An 18,086-nucleotide genomic window follows, 5' to 3' on the forward strand; every position below is an offset into this window, starting at 1 on the left:
GGAATTTCTTTGTTGTGCACTCTGAAAGTTTGGACACGTTTTGGGGTCCCGTTCGATCGTTAGTGGAATATTTCGAAGGACAGAGGACATCTATCGACCAAAGACGTTTATAACATAGAAAGGATACATTGCCAAGAATCTGATGGAAGAACAGCTCAAAGTAAGCAATATTTAATATGATAAATCGTGTTTCTGTCGAAATATTTTAAACGCATATTTCGCCATTTTGTTTTGGTATAGCTTTCACTTGGCCAACCCTGTATTGAAAGTAAGGATAATTTAAAAATGTAAATCAGCGGTTGCATTAAGAACTAATTTGTCTTTCGATTGCTGTCAACCCTGTATTTTTTAGTCAAGTATATGATTAGCTTTCAATTAAACTAGATCACTCTGATAGATGACGTCAGACATATTGAGGCTTGATTTCCTAGTATTTTTATTGTGTAACCACGGTTTTGTATGGCTAAATATGCACCTTTTCGAACAAACTGTATATGTATATTGTAAATGATGTTACAGGAGTGTCATCGGAAGAATTCTGAGAAGGTTAGTGAAAAAATTAATATATTTTGGCGGTGATTACGTTATAGCGCTCTTTGGCTGGAATCGATGCTCTGGTAACGTTTGCACATGTGGTATGCTAACTTATCGATTTATTGTGTTTTCGCTGAAAAACGCTTAGAAAATCTGAAATATGGTCTGAAATCACAAGAACTGGGTCTTTCCATTGCTATGCTTTGTCTATTTTTATGAAATGTTTTATGATGAGTAATTGGTCATACACGTTGCTCTATCTAGTAATTCTAGTCGATTTGTGATGGTCGGTGCAATTGTAAACTGTGATTTCTACCTGAAATATGCACTTTTTTCTAACAAAAACTATCCTATACCATGAATATGTTATCAGACTGTCATCTGAAGAGGTTTTTTTCTTGGTTAGTGGATATCAATATCTTAGTTGAGCCGCAATTGGTGAAGCACCTGAAGGAGTAAGAAACTGATGGAGTTAGAATAGTGGTGTATTTTGCTAACGTGTTTAGCTAATAGATTTACATATTTTTCTTCCCTGTAAAACATTTTAAAAATCTGAAATGGTGGCTTTATTCACAAGATCTGTATCTTTCATCTGGTGTCTTGGACTTGTGATTTAATGTATTTTAGATGCTACTATCTACTTGTGAAGCTATGCTAGCTATGCTAATCAGTGTGTGGGGGGATGGGGGGCTCCCGGACCCGGGGTAGAGGCTCGTTAGAGTTAATGATATTTAGATGCTACTATCTACTTGTGAAGCTATGCTAGCTATGCTAATCAGTGTGTGGGGGGGGTGGGGGGTGATCCCGGACCCGGGGTAGAGGCTCGTTAGAGGTTAATAACCAGACAGGCAAGTGGCTGACCGCAGTTGAGGTTCTTCAGCGTGCGATCAACAGTAAAATCCACTGTACAGTTCCAGTCCCCCCTAAAACCATACACCCCTCTTGGTCACACTGCCGTAAGGTTTCCTTTATTTGATCAAAAACAACAATATGCTCTGTACCCCCATTAGGAGCATAAAACATTAAAAAATAAAATAAAAATACATAACATCCACCTTGACCAATAAACCCAACCCTTGACAATCTCTGTTGTAGATACCAACAGTCACCCCTAAGCCTGAGGAAAACAAGATTGCCACCCCAGCACTGAAATCATGACATGACTGAGTATATGCTGCCCCTCCCACCACATACCCCAGTCAACCTCATTAGCCTCATCGCTATGTGTTTCCTGTAGGAAAACTACTTAAGGCCTTTTCTGTTTTATTACTTCTAATACCCACCTTCTTATTCCTGTCCCTTCTCCCATTACAGTTTTTTCTCAATTGCTAAAACACTACCATTAGCTGAACAAAGTTCTCAGTTGCCTGGACTCATTTAGCTAATTATGCAGTCTGTTGTCAATGCCTTAAACCATTTTCACATGGTAAAACACAATTTGCAGATCTCACTTAGACTTTTCAGCAAAACTCTAAACCACATTCTCATTCTCAAAACACATTTCACTCTAATGCACATGTCATCCATACTGTAAACACAAGTGGCAACAATTCAAATACAAATAGAGAACACATGTCATTGATTGAACACAACCACTCAAAATTGATTTAACCTGTTTCAAATGATGCACACACCAATATAAGCCAGTTCAGAGAGCAAACAGGTTGTTGAAGGTGGGAAAGAGAAAGTCTGAGAATGGATAGAAGAAACATAGTGTGAGAGGACGAGGACGAGTGCGTATGCGAGGTGGGCGACGAGGAGGAAGAGGAGGAGGAGGGCAAGAAAGAGGAAGATGACGAAGAGGAAGGTGGAAATATCTGATGAAATTCGAGCAACAGTTATAGACCATGTTCTTGTCCATGGACTGACAATGAGGGAAGCAGGACTTTCTGTGTCCACCATAGTAAGGACATTCAGAGAAGAGAACAGGTACAGTATACTACTGTATTTTTTGTAATTTGCAAATTTACTGTACTACACTATATGCAGCTGTTTCAATAGACATTTGGAAAGTTAATCACCTGTATGTATTTGTACTGCATGAATATGTTTTGTATCTGCACAACTACTTTTTGTAGAATTGCAAGGCTGCCACATGCAGGTGGAAGGAGCAAAGAGGAGAGAGAGAGAGAGAGAGAGAGAGAGAGAGAGAGAGAGAGAGAGAAGAGAGAGAGAGAGAGAGAGAGAGAGAGAGAGAGAGAGAGAGAGAGAGAGAGAGAGAGAGAGAGAGAGAGAGAGAGAGAGGAGAGGAGAGAGGAGAGAGAAGAAGAGAGAGAGAGAGAGAGAGAGAGAGAGAGAGAAGAGAGAGAGAAGAGAGAGAGAGAGAGAGAGAGAGAGAGAAGAGAGAGAGAGAGAGAGAAGAGAGAGAAGAGAGAGAGGAGAGGAGAGAGAGAGAGAGAGAAGAGAGAGAGAGAGAGAGAGTTAAGTACTGCGGTCCCCCGTCAGTCTGTTTGTCTATCTGACTGTGTTATTAGTGCTCTGGCAGCTCACATTAAAATATCCATGTTGTTGACAGGCTCAATTGACCTTTGTCAGAGAGTAACCTCCTCCCACTCTGTTTACTTTCGCTCCCCTCCTGCCCGCTACTTTTTCTATCCCCTCCTCACTCTCTTTCTCTCTCTCACCCTTCTCGTTTTCCCCTCTCTCATACAGCGGAAGCATTCAACTACCATGAATAATCGTCAACAACCAGCCAATTGTGTATTACGACATCCTATCCATCATGTCCTTCAATTTAAATACCAGACATTGGTTGATGTTGATTATGATATAATCTGTATGGACATATAATAGCCTCTAGTGAAAGACATCCTACATACATTGATCATATGACTAGTTAGAACACAAAGTGACTGAGAACAGTAGAAGAGACAGAACAGTAGAAGAGACTGAAGACAGTGGAAGAGACTGAGAAACAGTGCAAGAGACAGAGACAGTGGATAGTGACTGAGAACAGTGGAAGTGACTGAGAACAGTGAAGTGATGAGAAATGAAGAGACTGAGAACAGTGGAAGAGACTGAGAACAGTGGAAAGTGACTGAGAACATGGATAGAGACTGAGAGCAGTGGAAGTGACTGAGAAAAGTGCAATAGACAGAAATTGGAGGAGACTGAGAACAGTGGAAGAGACTGATGAAACAGTGGAAGAGACTGAGAACAGTAGAAGTGACAGAACAGTGAAGAGACTGAGAACAGTGGAAGTGACTGAGAACAGTGCAAGAGACAGAACAGTGAAGGAGACTGAGAAAGTGGAAGAGACATGATAAAGTGGAAGAGACTGAGAACAGTAGAAGAGACAGAACATGGAAGAGACAGAACAGTGGGAAAAGACTGAGAACAGTGGAAGTGACTGAGAACAGTGGAAGTGACTGAGAACAGTGGAGAGAATACTGAGAACAGTGGAAGAGACTGAGAAATAACAGTGGTAAGAGACTGAGAACAGTGGAAGTGACTGAGAACAGTGGAAGAGAACTGAGAACAGTAGAAGAGACTGAGAACAGTGGAAGAGACTGAGAACAGTGGAAGAGACTGAGAGCAGTGGAAGTGACTGAGAACAGGCAAGAGACAGAGACGAGTCAAGTAGACGAGAACAGTGGAGGAGGACTGAGAAACAGTGGAAGAGACTGAGAACAGTGGAAAGAACACTGAGAACAGTGGAAGTGACTGAGAGCAGTGGAAGTGACTGAGAAAGTGCAAGGAGACAGAAGAGTGGAAGGAGACTGAGAGACATGGAAGTGACTGAGAACAGTGCAAAGAGACAGAACAGTGGAGGAGACTGAGAACAGTGGAAGAGACTGAGAACAGTGGAAGAGACTGAAGAACAGAAGAAAAGACAGAACAGTGGAGAGACTGAGAGCAGTGGAAGTGACTGAGAACAGTGCAAGAGACAGAACAGTGGAGGAGACTGAGAACAGTGGAAGAGACTGAGAACAGTGGAAGAGACAGAGAACAGTAATAGAGGAGACAGAACAGTGGAAGAGACTAAGAACAGTGGAAGTGACTGAGAACAGTGAGTGACTGAGATAGTGGAAGTGACTGAGACAGTGAGAGAGACAGAGAACAGTAGAAGAGACAGAACAGTGGAATGACTGAGAACAGTGGGAAGAGACTGAGCATAGTGGAAGTGACTGAGAACGTGGAAGAGACTGAAGAACAAGTGGAAGAGACTGAGAACAGTGGAAGAGACAGAACAGTGGAAGTGAATGAGAACAGTGGGAAGGACTGAGAACAGTGGAAGAGACTGAGAAAGTGGAAGAGACAGAGAACAGTGCGAAGATGACTGAGAACAGTGGAAAGAGGACTGAGAACAGTGGAAGAGACAGAGAACAGTAGAGAGAGACAGAACAGTGGAGTACTGAGAAACAGTAGAAAGAGACTGAGACAGGGAAGTGACTGAGAACAGTGCGAAGAGACTGAGAATGAGTGGAGTGACTGAGAACAGTAGAAGAGACTGAGAAGTGGAAGAGACAGAACAGTGGAAAGACTGGAACAGTGGGAAGACTGAGAACAGTAGAAGAGACAGAACAGTGGAAGAGACTGAGAACAGTAGAAGAGAACAGAACGGTAGAAGAGACTGAGAACAGTAAAAGAGACAGACAGAAAGGATGAGAACAGTGGAGAGACTGAGAACAGTAGAAGAGACAGAAAAGTGGAAGAGACTGAGAACAGTAGAAGAGAACAGAACAGTGGAGAAGAAAGAAAAGTGGAGAACTGAGAAAGTAGAAGAGACTGAGAACATAGAAGAGACAGAACAGTGGAAAGAGACTGAGAACAGTGGAGAGACTGAGAACAGTAGAAGAAGACTGAGAACAGTGGAAGAGACTTGAGAACAGTGGATGCGAGAGAACTGAGAACAGTAGAAGAGACTGAGAACAGTAGAAGTGACTGAGAACAGTAGAAGAGACTGAGAACAGTAGAAGTGACTGAAGAACAGTGGAAGAGACGGAACAGTGAAGAGACTGAGAACAGTAAGAAGAGACTGAGAACAGTAGAAGAGACATAGACTGAGAACAGTGGAAGTGACTGAGAACAGTAGAAGTGACTGAGAACAGTGGAAGAGACTGAGAACAGTAGAAGAGACAGAACAGTAAAGAGACGAGAAACAGTGGAAGTGACTGAGAACAGTAAAGAAAGAAGACTGAGAACAGTAGAAGATGACTGAGAACAGTAGAAGAGACTGAGAACATGAGAAGAGATCGGAGAACAGTGGAAGAGACTGAGAACATGGGTGTGGTGTAGTATGTTCCCCTACATAATGTATGTGCCAGGATGTACTGTACCTGGATCTACTATGTACTGTATATAGAGGCCTTTTATAACCTGATGTCACTTGAAAGAACAGCGTTGCCTTGACTGATTGGTTGGTTGTACAGTAAGTGTATGTACAGTACAGTAGAGTAATGTCTCCCCTCCCCTGGTCCGTGGGTGTCCACAACTCAGCCTCATGTTGCTGAGGAGCAACTTCAAACAGGAGCGAGCGGAGGGGGAAGAGAGTAGGAGGGGAGGAGAGTAGGAGGGGAGGAGAGGAAAAGAAGGGGAGAGGAGGGGGGAAAGGGAAGAGGGTAGGAGAATGGGGGGAGGAAGAGGTAGGGTGATAAGAAAAGCAGTTAGGAGGAGAGGAGAGAGACACACACATCAACACATGGGCTCCTGAGTGATGCAGTGGTATAAGGCACTGCATCTCAGTGCTAGAGGTGTCACTACAGACACTGGTTCAATCCCAGGCTGTATCGCAACCGGCTGTGATTGGGCGGCGCACAATTGGTCCAGCGTCGTCCGGGTAGGCCGTCATTGTAAATAAGAATTTGTTCTTAACTGACTTGCCTAAATAAAGATTACATTAAAACAAATATATGTTTTATCAAAGCCTGGTTCCCCTACTGTTACCACACGCTGGAACATCCCCATGCTGACAGCTGACAACCCTTCAGAAAAAACACTGCTCTGATCCTACCAGCAGGACTCACTGTAGCAGCCCACTGACAGGCAGGCAGCAGGACCAGCAGCCCACTGACAGGCAGGCAGCAGGACCAGCAGCCCACTGACAGGCAGGCAGCAGGACCAGCAGCCCATTGACAGGCAGGCAGCAGGACCAGCAGCCCATTGACTGCCATTGTATTGTCCCTCTCTGCTTTGTTTAAAGTGCTGCCTGGTCAGTGGGGAGCAATGGGGCAGAGAGTGGGAGAGGAGCTGGGTAGGAGAAGTGGAATCTTTATCTCATGCTGTTTGGTGTTCGACTGAGCACTGAAGTGAAGACTTTTCTGAAAGACAAAAGTTTCAAAAGATTTTGAGGTAAATATTTGCTGTTAATCTCAGTCGAGACAGATAAATCTCTTACCAAAACAGCAAAGTAAATGAAGTCAACATTGTAATCTTGAACTTAAAAGTGTGTGTGTGTGTGCGCAGTGAAGGAGGGGAGTTTATCATTAGTTCTATAAATAGTGGTTGGTTGGGAAGTCCAGGCTCTTTGCTCCATTTCTCCCTAGTGAATGAAAGGTGTGACTTCACACACGTTTCTCCCTCTCATCCCCTCCACTTCAAAGAGCCCTCACAGGTGTGCTTTCCCCCGCTTACAATACCTCCTTTCAACCTACTGGCAGGTTCTCTTCTCTACTTTATTTTAATCTGTTAAACCCCCTCCCATCTTCTCCTCCCCCCAGTTACCCCCTGCCTCTCGTATCTTTTGTAAAGGCTGCGTCGTTGCCCTAAGGGAGGATTGAAAGAGAAATCGACATGGGTAGATAGAAGGAGAGAAAGACAGAGAGAAGCTCCAACTTCTAAAGAGCTTCATGCTGCCTCCCCTCCCCTCTCTTTCAGAAAACCACACTTGATCATCTACTGTATGTGCTACTGTCCCGAGATCAACCCCAGGTGAAGAAGACAGACAACCAGGGTAAAACCACACTGAGTTAATTTCAGTAGACACAGTAGTAATCCTGGGCAGACCTTCTTGAGCCAGACAGTTGACAAGGCTAGAGTGACAGAATGACACAGACTAACACTATCCATAGTAGAGGTCGACCGATTAATCGGAATGGCCGATTAATCGGGGCCGATTTCAAGTTTTCATAACAATCGGAAATCGGTATTTTTGGGCGCCGATTTGCCAAATTCTTTTTTTTTTCTTTTTTTTTTTACACCTTTATTTAATCTTTATTTAACTAGGCAAGTCAGTTAAGAACACATTCTTATTTTCAATGACGGCCTAGGAACGAGGGCAGAACGACAGATTTTTAACATTGTCAGCTCGGGGGATCCAATCTTGCATTGATTACAATGCACTCCACGAGGAGCCTGCCTGTTAGCGAATGCAGTAAGCTAAGGTAAGTTGCTAGCTAGCATTAAACTTATCTTTTAAAAAACAATCAATCAATGACTGTCATTGCTCCAATGTGTACTTAACCATAAACATCAATGCCTTTCTTAAAATCAATACACAAGTATATATTTTTAAACCTGCACATTTAGCTAAAATAAATCCAGGTTAGCAGGCAATATTAACCAGGTGAAATTGTGTCATTTCTCTTGCGTTCATTGCACGCAGAGCCAGGGTATATGCAACAGTCTGGCTCTTTGCGAACTAATTATGACATAACATTGAAGGCTGTGCAATGTAACAGGAATATTTAGACTCATGGATGCCACCCGTTAGATAAAATACGTAACGGAATAAACGTTTTGTTTTCGAGGTGATAGTTTCCAGATTAGTCAAAGGTATATGGTTTAGAGAGAAATAGTCGACGCGTTATAATTCCTGTAATAACTTGCGGCTGAATTTGAAAGGGGTTCCTTCGTTATTTTACCGTTCATGTCTTCCATAGAGAATGTCTTGATCTACTTCAAATAAGGTCTGTGTTTCGTGCAGGCTTAAACCGCCTCGACGTTTTGATACCCGTGTAAATCTCACTAGGATAAGGTAACGTTTGTCAACATATTTTCATAAATCCCCTCTACAATTTTTTTTATCTTCGCTTATATTTAGCCAATATTGATCAGAGTTACCTTGTCCTATGGATATCTACACAGTTATACAATTGGCACGGTGATGTAAGCCTACACGAAACACAGACCTTATTTTAAGTGAATCTAAAAATATCCTATGGAATAAATGAAGGAACCGCTTTTCAGATTTTGCTAGGTGTCATGGGAATTATGACTCGCACTTTGGTTGTCAATTCTTACCATGCCCATTATTAAAATAGGATTTCCTGCATATAGAAATTAAAGTTTGTTTTCAACATTCATCACAGGTAACTTAAACTCTTTACTAAACTAAACTAAACTTTTTATTCAAACAGTTGAGAGTATTTGTCTCCTAAGCAGACTCTTCAGTATCATTGTCACTTCAGAGCTGTGTGCGTGTGTGTATTTATGTATTATATTAAGTTAAAATAATAGTGTTCATTGTTCATCCAGTATTGTTGCAATTGTCATTATATATATATATATATATATATTTTTAAATTTTTATTTTATTTTTTATAATAAATCGGCCGATTAATCGGTATCGGCTTTTTTTGTCCTCCAATAATCGGTATCGGTATCGGCATTGAAAAATCATAATCGGTCGACCTCTAATCCGTAGCTTTGGACATAAACCTCCTCCCAGTCGCCTCAGGCCTACTCAGTAAATCAGGGTATTATGGGTGTAGACTGAAGAATTTGACCTGGAGACATTACTGTGACATGAACACGCGCACGAGCACACACACACACACACACACAACCGCACTTACGTGCGCACGCAGGCCCGCACACACAAACACACACACACACACACACACTCATCAAACTATCTGTTGTACTAGTCCGTCCTGTCAGACTTGATGAAAGCATGATGGACAGACTGGGAAGAGGAAAAGAAGGAGTAGAAGATTAGCGATGAAAGTTAAGTGACAAGAAAATTGCGTAGTATCTCCTTAGAGGAAGCATTGGGACGTCAAAACAATAATTATGCATTACCCCTTTACCCCTCATACCTGTCATAGCCTTTGTGTGTGTGTATGTGTGTCTGTGTGCGTGTGTGCATGTATGTGTGCAAGTATGAGCGTGTTGGTATGTGTCTATTCTACCAACCGAGTCATTTCCTGAAACCTGCAGCTGACTTGGGGCCATTCATCCCCTGATGCTCTCGTTCTCTCCCACCCTGGTAGTCACAACTAGTTAATACTCTGTGTACTCTCCACAGAGCTGTCAGAACCAAAAGAAAAGGCAGTGAAGGAATTAAATAACTGAAAACAAAATCCTCTCTCACACATACACTGCACACCTCTCGCCCCCTCCCCCCTCCCTCCCTCGCTCCCTCCCTCCTTCCCATCATCATCTCTCTTCCTGCCAAAATCACTTCCACCAAATCCTTTTTGATACGACATCACAGAGGCCCGCAAAGTGGAGATAATCCTTGACATTTTTATCAGTCACCCCCCTTTTATTTAGTCTGATCTGCATCGCGTCGCACAGCGCTGCGCTGGCCTGTCTTGTTTGCTGATAAAATCTGCCAGCCAACGCAAGCCTTGGCGGATCACACATCAAAAAGGGCCCGCTCACCCCCTCGGGGCATTGAGGTGTCAAAATAATATTCCACTGTGTGCTCTGGGTGGCAGCCTCATTTAAAAACTTAATTTGATGGTTTCAAGGCCTCAACAGACGTCAGAAGACAGGAACTGTTCAGTATGTCTGGAATGATTGGATTTCATAAAAGCAGGCCCACATTGAGAAATATATACTGAATAGGTTTGAGCCTGTTCCGTGTGTGTGTGTCAGTACATACCACACAGCTCACATCAGTGATGAGTAACTTACATTAGATAGATAGATAGATAGATAGATAGATAGATAGATAGATAGATAGATAGATAGATAGATAGATAGATAGTTAGATAGTTAGATAGTTAGATAGTTAGATAGATAGATAGATAGATAGATAGATAGATAGATAGATAGATAGATAGATAGATAGATAGATAGATAGATAGATAGGATAGATGTGACAGTAAGGATATATACTGTACTGTACATCTGTTTGACCAGCGTTAGATCCACTGGGATCACCTCATGTTAAGGGGACTTTTAACACGTTTTTAACTTCACATTTTAGAGGCACTAAACAACAATGAGGGAAACTAAACTGATATTATCATACATGTTCAATGTTAATATCAGTCCTGCCATCCAACTCTTTAACAGCTCTTTGAATGAACTCTCCGACAACGCTCCACACATGGAGAAAGAGGGATGGAGGGAGCGTTTGATATGCTCCTCTTCTCCCTTTTCGTGAAGCGTGTGGATTTGTGAAGAACGATGTGACTTATGTCTGGAAACTTTGATCTTATAAAAAGGTCTGAAGATTTACACAATAATAATTCTCCCTGGATCCAGCTTATATGGATGATGTGTCAAGTGGCAAGACGCCAGAACACATTTTAATAGACTGAAAACAAGGGAGGTGAGGGATGGGATGGAGGGGGGAAGAGAGGCAGAGAGAGAGAGACAGAGAGAGAGAATTGTCAAACTAACAAACCAAAACAAAGGCAAAGTCTTCTCAGTAAGACAAAGATAATGAGGTTCCAAAAAAGGTCCAGTTGCCATGACCACAAATACAGACTCCATCTAGACACTGTTGCCCTAGAGCACACAACATAAAAACTATACATACCTCGGCCTAAACATCAGCGTCACAGGTAACTTCCACAAAGCTGTGAACAATCTGAGAGACAAGGCAAGAAGGGCCTTCTATGTCATCAAAAGGAACATAAGAATTAAGAAAATGGGACAAACAACAAAATTAAGACTCTGCATGCAGAATTCTGTAAAAATATCCTCTCTGTACAACGTAAAACACCAAATAATGCATGCAGAGCAGAATTAGGCCGATACCCGCTAATTATCAAAATCCAGAAAAAATATGTTAAATTCTACATCCACCTAAAGAAAGCGATACCCAAACCTACCATAACAAAGCCATCACTTACAGATAGATGAATCTGGAGAAGAGTTCCCTAAGCAAGCTTGTCCTAGGGCTCTGTTCACAAACACAAACAGACCCCACAGAGCCCCAGGACAGCAACACAATTAGACTTAACCAAATCATGAGAAAACAAAAAGATAATTACTTGACACATTGGAAAGAATTTAAAAAAAAACAGAGCAAACTAGAATGCTATTTGGTCCTAAACAGCGAGCACACAGTGGCAGAATACCTGCCAACTGTGACTGACCCAAAATTAAGGAAAGCTTTGACTATGTATAGACTCAGTGAGCATAGCCTTGCTATTGAGAAAGGCAGCCGCAGGCAGACCTGGCTCTCAAGAGAAGACAGTCTATGTGCACACTGCCCACAAAATGAGGAGGAAACTGAGCTGCACTTCCTAACCTCCTGCCAAATGTATGGCCATATTAGAGACACATATTTCCCTCAGATTACACTGACCGACAAAGAATTTGAAAACAAATCCAATCTATTGGGTGAAAATACCAGTGTGCAATCATAGCAGCAAGATTGCCATAAGAAAAGAGCAACCAGTGAAGAACAAACACCATTGTAAATACAACCCATATTTATGTTTGTTTGTTTTCCCTTTTCTACTTTAACTATTTGCACATCATTAGAACACTGTATATAGACATAATATGACATTTGAAATGTCTTTATTCTTTTTGAACTTTTGTGAATGTAATGATTACTGTTATTTTTTTATTGTTTATTTCACTTTTGTTTATTATCTATTTCACTTGCTATGGCAATGTAACATGTTTCCCATGCTAATAAAGCCCCTTAAATTTTTATTGAATTGAAATTGAATTGAGAGAGAGAGAGGGGAGGAGAGGGGGGAGGGAAAGAGAGAGACATTTCAGCAGCAGGTAAGAGGGAGAGAAAGGTATACAAACATATAAACTGGGTGTACATACAGCTTGCAGAATATATAAAGAAAATGTGAAGTGGCTCAGTTGGTTGACAGGAGAGTGATGGGGAAAAAAACGTATTTAAATGTTGCGTTACAGATCATAACACCATAAATGTGATTTGTTGAGGAGGTAGCTAGCGGAGTGTCCTGGAATGAGGTTGCATACCTCGCATGCTGTTCCTGTCTCGCTATGTTGTTCCTGTCTCGCTATGTGTCTGTTGTTCAAACGAACGGTTAGAAAAACACACTCAGCACAGCCATAGTTTCCATCATTCCCTGTCAGTCATAAATAAAAGCATCTGTAGCTTAAAGTCATAGAAACACAGAATGTACTGGATCATTTTGATATCTTAATTGATAGGATGATTCATGAAGCCTGATTTATCTGCACATGCACAACGACAGCAGCCAACAAATTAACAGTTTAATTCCCTATAAAACACAAACAATTTGCACTTTAACTAAAGATAGCAAGACGCACATATTGGTCTACAGATGTTTCCTCTATCCTAACAGGGACTGACTGCCTGTCCAGCTGGAATTCTCTCCTTCTGTTTCAGTGGAAAGTACGTCCCTAGCCAGGCCATGGTTTGGGTTTTAATAGCAGTAAGCACAAACATAATATATTTACAGCCACAAGAAAGACTTTCTGAATAGACACTTAACTTTTGCCAGAGCTATGATTTTTCTCTCTACTCCCTCTCTCTTGCTCTCTCTCCCCATCTCTATCTCTCTCTCTCCTTCCCCTTTTTTTCTCTCTCTTGCTTCTTCCCTCTCTCTCCCTACCCTCTCTCTCCTCCCCTTCCTCCCTCTCTCTGCTGAGGCAGCTGGCAGTGTTCAGGGCAGGGGCTGACATGGTACTTTGAAATAGCAATCACTGGGTTTATAGTGCAGGGAGGACTCATAAATGTGTCGAGGGGAGAAATATATAATGCTATATTTCCATTTTTTCTATTTAAAGACCTTGAGTTATGGCCTCAGAAATGTGTAACCATTAAAAACGATATGATGTATGCTCAGTTTGTTCTCAAAGCCATCCACACACACACAGACACACACACAGACACACACACATGCACAAGAACACATACACGCACACACTCACACACACACAAACACACACACTGTGCGTGTCAGTTCCCATGCCATGGGTAACTTCTGACTCCCCCAGCCCAGTAACCTCTTGGCAGCAGCTACAGAGGAGAGCCTTGCTCTTTCAACTACATAATAACAACTCTAACCTTTCTACCAGATGTGGTTGGAGAGAGTTTCCATGCACTTGCTATGAGTTATCATTTCTCCTGCCAATAAGATGAGTTATGGAGACTTACCAGGTAAAGAAATTAGTTATCAAGTTATCAATATGATGAGTTATTAAGACTTAAGAGGCAAAGAAATTAGTTATCAATCCTTCTGCCAATATGATGAGCTATGGAAACTTACCAGGCAAATAAATTAGATATCAAGCCTTCTGCCAATATGATGAGATATGGAAAATTACCAGGCAAAGAGATCAGTGAGGAAACCTTACAGAAGGATGAGAAAAATACTGGGAAAGAAAGGGAGAGGGGGAGAGAGAGAGAGAGAAAGAGAGAGAGGGGGAGAGAGAGAGAGGGGGAGAGAGAGAGAGAGAGGTATTCTTAGGGATTTTTTAAGTCTGATTTTAAAAAGAATTCTGACATCATCTATTCCTCTCAAGTGCTGCTTTCAATGTTCAGAGATAGAGCCAAAGAGAGACAGAGACAGAGAGAGAGCGAAAAAGAGACAGATCAAGAGAGAGAGAGACAAAGAGAGAGAGAGAGACACACACACACCGAGCGAAAGAGAGAGAGAGAAACTGTTGTAGTTCAGCAGAAAGTGAGGTCTGTGCAGGGTGAAGATATTTCATGAGGTGTCAGCTTGGTGTGCAGGACGAAGAGTAATGTTCAACATGACACAGTAATGCTTGTTCAGGTGATACACGGTTTATCCCCTGCTTTCTGGGGCATCTATAATCATATTCCTGGGGTTGGTGGAAGGCTTGTGTGAAATATGAGGCTTCGTCAGGGAAATAGACCCTCAGTTCAATCTAACTGATTAACTGGAGTACTATGTCACTGCAGATTACAGTACTATGTCACCTCAAACTAGAGTACCATGTCACCTCACACTAGAGTACTATGTCACCACTGACTGGAATACTATGTCACTGGAGATTACAGTACCATGTCACCTCAAACTAGAGTACTATGTTCACCTCACACTAGAGTACTATGTCACCACTGACTGTAATATTATGTCACTGCAGATACAGTACCATGTCACCTCAAACTAGAGTACTATGTCACCACTGACTAGAGTGTCTATGTCACTGCAGATTACAGTAGTATGTCACCTCAAACTAGAGTACTATGTCATCTCACACTAGAGTACTATGTCACCACTGACTGTAATACTATGTCACTGCAGATTACAGTACTCTGTCACCGCTGACTAGAATATTATGTCACCTCTGACTGTAATACTATGTCACTGCAGATTACAGTACTCTGTCACAGCTGACGAGAATATTATGTCAACGCAGACTAGAGTACTATGTCACCTCAAACAGAGTACTATGTTACCACTCACTAGAATACTATGTCACGGCAGATTACAGTACTATGTCACCACAGACTAGAGTACTATGTCACCACACACTAGAATACTGTGTCACCGCAGACCAGAGTACTATGTCACCACTGACTAGAATACTATGTCACTGCAGATTACAGTACTCTGTCACCGCTGACTAGAATATTATGTCAACGCAGACTAGAGTACTATGTCACCTCAAACCAGAGTACTATGTTACCACTGACAGAACACTATGTCACGGCAGATTACTGTATTATGTCACCACACACTAGAATACTGTGTCACCGCAGACCAGAGGACTATGTCACCACTGACTAGAGTACCATGTCCCCACCGACTAAAGGGGAAGTATGTTGGTGATCAACAGATAATTCATAATCTCTTCCTCCTACTTTTGAATCTGTTACATCTAGGGTTAGGGTTAGGCTTGAACCTGGATAGACATTAAGTTATGTTGAGGTTAGGTTGAACCTGGATGTGGACATGAAGGTAGGGATAGGGTTGAGGTTAGGCTTGAACCTGGATGTGGACATGAAGTTGTGTTTAGGGTTAGGCTTGAACCTGGTGTGGACATGAAGCTAGGCTTAGGGTAGTGTTGAACCTGGGTGGGGACATGAAGCTAGGCTTAGGGTTAGTGTTGAACCTGGGTGGACATGAAGCTAGGGTTAGTGTTAAACCTGGGTGTGGACATGAAGCTAGGCTTAGTGTTGAACCTGGATGTGGACATGAAGCTAGGCTTAGTGTTGAACCTGGGTGTGGACATGAAGCTATGCTTAGGGTTAGTGTTGAACCTGTGGGACATGAAGCTAGGCTTAGGGTTAGTGTTGAACCTGGGTGTGGACATGAAGCTAGGGTTAGTGTTGAACCTGGGTGTGGACATGAAGCTAGGGTTAGTGTTGAACCTGGTGTGGACATGAAGCTATGGTTAGTGTTGAACCTGGGTGTGGACATGAAGCTAGGGTTAGGTTGAACCCTGGGTGTGGACATGAAGCTAGGCTTAGTGTTGAACCTGGGTGTGACATGAAGCTAGGCTTAGTGTTGAACCTGAGTGTGGACACAAAGCTATGGTTAGTGTTGAACCTGGGTGTGACACGAAGCTAGGCTTAGGTTAGTGTTGAACCTGGGTGTGGACATGAAGCTAGGGTTAGTGTTGAACCTGGGTGTGGACATGAAGCTAGGCTTAGGGTTAGTGTTGAACCTGGTGTGACACGAACTAGGCTAGGGTTAGTGTTGAACCTGGGTGTGACATGAAGCTAGGGTTAGTGTTGAACCTGTGGTGGACATGAAGCTAGGCTTAGGGTTAGGTGAACCTGGGTGTGACATGAAGCTATGGTTAGTGTTGAACCTGGTGTGGACATGAAGCTAGGGTTAGTGTTGAACCTGGTGTGGACATGAAGCTAGGCTTAGTGTTGAACCTGGGTGTGGACATGAAGCTAGCTTAGGGGTGTGTTGAACCTGGGTGTGGACACGAAGCTAGGCTTAGGGTGTAGTGTTGAACCTGGGTGGGACATGAAGCTAGGGTAGTGTTGAACCTGGTGTGGACATGAAGCAGGCTTAGGGTTAGTGTTGAACCTGAGTGTGGACATTAAGCTAGGCTTAGGGTTAGTGTTGAACCTGGGTGTGGACATGAAGCTAGGCTGAGGTTAGTGTTGGAACCTGGGTGTGGACATGAAGCTAGGCTTAGTGTTGAACCTGGGTGTGGACATGAAGCTAGGCTGAGGGTTAGTGTTGAACCTGGGTGTGGACATGAAGCTCTAGTGTAATCTAGAGGGTTAGTGTTGAACCTGGTGTGGACATGAAGCTAGGCTTAGTGTTGAACCTGGGTGTGGACATGAAGCTAGGCTTAGGGTTAGTGTTGAACCTGAGTGTGGACATTAAGCTAGGCTTAGGGTTAGTGTTGAACCTGGGTGTGGACATGAAGCTAGGCTGAGGGTTAGTGTTGAACCTGGTGTGGACATGAAGCTAGGGTTAGGTAGGGCATCTCAGCTCCTTGAGAGCTGCATTAATGTCAGGTGTTATAAAGTGGCTGGTGGAAAAGTGTGCCACCTTTTGCTCTACTCTCAATTTTGCCCGCTTGGTGGGGACTCAAAAGGATAAAGCCGGACCTACTCAATGCTCAATAAGCCAACATGTAATCCCAGTTATAGGGATTACATAATGGAACTATCTTGATACGGCTGTCAAACGTCAAGCCGTGAGATGACTGATGTGGCTGGAACAGGGTGATAATTATTTTTGTGATGTGACATGGTGATGGCTGAATGGGTTGATTTACTACACAATGATCTGCACATCGGCCTCGAATATGGGTGACATCAAAGCCTGACGAGCGCTCTGACAACAGTCACCCCCTCCACCCTCCACCCCATGAATGACAGGGCCAATAAGGCAAACGTCATCCTTCCTTCTTAATTTACATATGGGGTCTGTCATATATACTCAGGCAGGTAAAACACACACACACACACACACACACACACACACACACACACACACACACACACACACACACACACACACGCAAACAAACACACGCAAACAAACACACACATAGTCACTACAGAAAGCAGCACTTTTTATCCTTCTCATGGATTTCAAACATAACATCTAATAACAGAATATGAAAATCCAGTCAATAGCTGCTCAACTCCCTTGAATGGCCAAACAGCGTTGTTGTGCTATCTGGATTCCTGCATTGGGATTGTAACTCATCACGGAAAAGGAAGAAAAACTCATTGGAGAGAAAACATGTAGCATGTTTCAGTAGTCTTCAACATTTGTGCAACTTTACGATAGTCTTGGTTTAAGCACAAGTAAAGTGTTTAGATAGATTGTGGCAGGGCTGCTGGCGTGTCTGGAGAGAGAGGAGGTGTGGCGTGTGTTGAGAGCTGACAGAGAATAATGTGTGTGTGTGTGTGTGCATGTGTGTGTGTGCATGTGTGCGTGTGTATATGTGTATGTGTGTGTGTGTGTGTGTTGTGTGTGTGTGTGTGTGTGTGTGTTGTGTGTGGTGTGTGTGTGTGTACGTGTGCG

Source organism: Salvelinus sp. IW2-2015, linkage group LG4q.1:29, assembly GCF_002910315.2.
Source record: "Salvelinus sp. IW2-2015 linkage group LG4q.1:29, ASM291031v2, whole genome shotgun sequence".
Classification (NCBI taxonomy): domain Eukaryota; kingdom Metazoa; phylum Chordata; class Actinopteri; order Salmoniformes; family Salmonidae; genus Salvelinus; species Salvelinus sp. IW2-2015.